At 52.2% G+C, this 3,907-nt stretch overlaps 1 pseudogene; it reads left to right on the top strand.

Moving 5' to 3' along the window:
- Positions 1 to 2,004: 2,004 nt before the first annotated feature.
- Positions 2,005 to 2,414, top strand: LOC101387940 (large ribosomal subunit protein eL30 pseudogene; annotated as a pseudogene).
- The last annotated feature ends 1,493 nt before the right edge of the window (positions 2,415 to 3,907 follow it).

Raw genomic sequence — 3,907 nt, 5'->3', positions numbered from 1 at the left:
CCGGCGCCGGGCCGGGGTCGCTCCGCCGGCCACGCGCCGTCCGGGGGCCGCGGCGCTCCGCTCGGTGGCGCGCGCGGCGGAGGAATGTGCGCTCGGCGGCGCCGGGCCGCGCCCCCTCCTCCCCGCGGCCGCGCTGGGGGGGAGGGACTCCTTTGTGGGGGTAGGAATGCGAGGAAGGAGACGGCGCTGCGGCCTCTGGAATGTGGGGGAGTGGCGGCGGCGGAGCCGCGGTGTCCGCGTCGCCCGAGCTCAGGGGCGCGCAGGCCGGGCCGGGACGCCGGCGCGGGGGGCTGGGAGCCGGCCCCGGGTCGTCGAGCGGCGAGCGGTGGCGCCGCGGGGAGAGCCCGGGCCCCGCTGTGCACTCGGGCCGTCGGGCCTCTGGAAAGATCCGGATTCTCCCCCAGTCCCTGCCGGAGAACTATGAGCAGTTGATAGACGTTTCCCACATCCTCCCCCATCTTACTTCCCAGCGCCGCCACAGTTGCAGGCGCTCGGCTGGGCAAGGTCAGCCTTGGGCAGAAGCGCTGCGCCCGACCCTGCAGAACACTGTGCGTCTCGTGCAGATGCCCCCCAGGACCTCGCGTCACCCCACGACCCCCAGCCCGTCCCCGGCCCGTGTGCCTGAGCACTGGCTTCAGGAGGCCCCAGCTGCCTGGGGGCGAAAGGCGCCTACTGCTAGTAGTCGGGGTTGGTTGCGGGCTGGTGCTCGCGCCTGGCCGGTGTACGCAGGCCCTGGAGGCAGGCCTGAGGCTAAGCCAGTGGGTGGGTGAGCCTCAGCTGTGACCACCTCAGGCAGTCACTAAGAGACGTGAGGACTCCTTTTTCCAGCACCTGCCCTCAGGGGCTTGGGTGAGGCGCCGAAGAGATGCTCCTAAAGCACTTGCGCTGCCACAGGTCCTGGGACGGGGTGGGGCCTTGGGGGCCACATGGGGGGGGACGACAAGAGGTGACTAAGGCATTGTCCCCAAAAACACTAGCTACAAAGCCCTTGTCATACATTTCAAACAGCTTATAGGGAAAGAAAGCAAACCATTATCTGCCAGGACCTGGTAGATCCAGGAAAATAACCTTGAGTGGAAGAGTTCTCTCTTCTCTAGGCCCTCCCTGCTCAGAGAATTCCAGGAGGCACCCACAGCGTCTCAGGGAGCAGGGAGCCTGGATGGGGAGTCGTCTTCAGGCAAACAGACCAAGGCGTCTGGCCTAAACATTGCTGCGGAGCCGGCAGTGGCCCATTCTCCTCAGCTGGCAGTGGAGCAATGCCTGGCCCAGCAACTCCTCCGCAGCACCTCTGAGAGCTTGCAGAATTCCAACGCCCCCTCCCCCCAGGCTCACGGGCTAGGGCAGACACAGGTGAGGGCAAGCGTTTTGGGAAGCAAACATCCGGAGAAGCCTTCTCATGAAATGATCTTCTCTGAGAAAGGAAAAACAATTTAAATCAACCATGAGATATCACATTTCACTGATCACATTATCTACCATTTAAAAATGGGGATATTGGCAAGACTGTGGTGAAACTTGCATATATTTTACTGGCATGAGTATAAGTTGGCACATCCTGTTAAGAAAGCAATTTGGTTATATTAAGGTCCACAAACAAAAACACTCTTATGAGCAGTAATGCTCCAAGAATCTATTCTAGAGAAGTAATCCAAAATGCAGGCAACGATGTAAGCACAAAAGTGTTTACCACATTATTTATGTAATCTGTACAGTCCCAGGATCTCCAGCCTTCTGAAAAGGAGCTCAGAGGGAGCTCTCTGCTCTCAAAGGTAGTTCTTAAATAACCGTTCCATCCCCACCTGCCCACTTAGAGCTTTCAAGATTTAAACAATATATTGGAGCCTGGGGTCAGCTAAAACACATTACTTACTCTAATAGTAAATAAATAAACAACAACAAAGCCCACAAACAGAAACAAACAACCTAAGGTGTTTGCTTTCTTGCTCCCCCGCTATCTTGGCAGCTGTTCTTGGTTGGGGGCTGTCCCACACCTAAGACAGGAAGATGGAGGCCGCAAAGAAGACGAAAAAGTCGCTGGAGTCGATCAACTCTAGGCTCCAATACATATGAAAAGTGGAAAGTACTGCTGGGGTACAAGAAGACTCTGAAAATGATCAGACAAAGCAAAGCAAAACTGGTCATCCTCAACATCTGCCCAGCCTTGAGGAAATCTGAAATAGAGTACTGTGCCATGTTGGCCAAAACTGGTGTCCATCACTACAGCAAGTGGCAATAATTTGTTGAATTGGACACAGCTTGTAGAAAATACTGGAGTATGCACACTGGCTATCATTGATCCAGATGATTCTGATATTGTTAGAAGCATGCCAGAACAGGCTGGTGAAAAGTAAATCATGCAAAATTTTTCTATAATAAAATTGACCAAAACTTGTTTTAATAAATAAATAAAATGTTTGAGGCTCAACATTAGAATAAAGTACTTCCGTGAAATGGGAAATGCATTAAGCAATTATTTATAAATATACTAAAAATATTTCACGATGGGATAATCATAGCATTGTAATGTTAAGTGATACAAAGGAGTATTCAAAATCGTGGTTTCATCTATATGCGACCTGAATGTGTCCCAGACCCCACCTTCATCTGTGTCCTCACTAAAGGCATGTTGAGTGTTTTGTCTCAGTTTGCAGGCTCTTTCTGTCTGGAAGCAAACTGGGGAACAAGGAAAGGGACGGAGGCTGACTTATGGGATTTGAAGCGTCATCCATGGACTCACCACCCAGCCTCCACTGATGCCTTCTTCGTCCTCCACCGATGTAGGGATGTTCTCTGTGTTCACCTCTCTCTCTGGCCTCTTTCTTCCTGGGTCCAGTGATGTGCTGGTAAACATTTAACAATCAGTGCTTTGGGGGAGATTTGTACAAGTCAGGAGCCCTGATTTATAGCATTTGCCAATACCACCATGGTCAATTTCAAACTACCAATGTGATGTCACTGAACAGAGTTGGGAAGAAATGGGTATAATCAGCTCTCAAAAGCTAGCATGGGGGCCGGGCCCCGTGGCTTAGCGGTTAAGGGTGCGTGCTCCGCTACTGGCGGTCCAGGCTCCGATCCCAGGTGGGCACCGACCCACTGCTTGTCGGGCCATGATGGGGCAGCGTCCCACAGGCAGCAACTAGCAGGATGTGCAACTATAACATACAACTATCTGCTGGAGCTTTGGGGAGAAAAAAGGAAAAAAAATAAAGGAGGAGGATTGGCAATAGATGTTAGCTCAGGGCTGGTCTTCCTCAGCAAAAAGAGGAGGATTGGCACGGATGTTAGCTCAGGGCTGATCTCCCTCACACACACACAAAAAGCTAGTATGAGCTCCAACTACCACTGTCTGGGGCCCACTGTTGGAGAAAGAAGTTTCCCAACAGAGTTGCTGGGAATCTAGTTCTATGATCCTCTCATGTTAACCAGACTCTTCCCTTTGTCTAGGCAAATGGACACACTCAGGAGGCTGGAACAGGACATGTTCAATCTAGTCTCACACCAAGTCTGAACCACCACCTTTTCCTTCTAAGGCCCCAGAGACTGATCCTATTTAGCTGTCCACGTTCATGGTGATTTTTTGAGACAGCCTCCTGTTGTCTCTTTTAATCTGGCTTCCATCGGACTCCCGTACGTCTGTATTGTGTAGACCCCAATTATAGACACAATTCAGGGGTTTTGTGTCTTGGGAGACAGATGTCAATCAAATGTGGTTGGGTAACTTGGGTTATGAGGAAGAGGATGGCATGCAGTCAAACTCCGCATGGAGGAACTGCTGGGATCCACACTTCTCTCCATTCAGCATGCAGCAGTCTTTACCCTTACAGTTTTTCCTGGGGAGAGCAGCAGGAATCTTTCACCTGAAGCACACTTGTACCTCCTCCCAGCTCAGCTCCTAAAGACCAGTCCT

Source organism: Ceratotherium simum, chromosome 33 (assembly GCF_057802395.1).
Source record: "Ceratotherium simum simum isolate JZ-2026a chromosome 33, ASM5780239v1, whole genome shotgun sequence".
NCBI lineage: Eukaryota > Metazoa > Chordata > Mammalia > Perissodactyla > Rhinocerotidae > Ceratotherium > Ceratotherium simum.
This window is presented reverse-complemented; position numbering and strand designations above follow the sequence as displayed.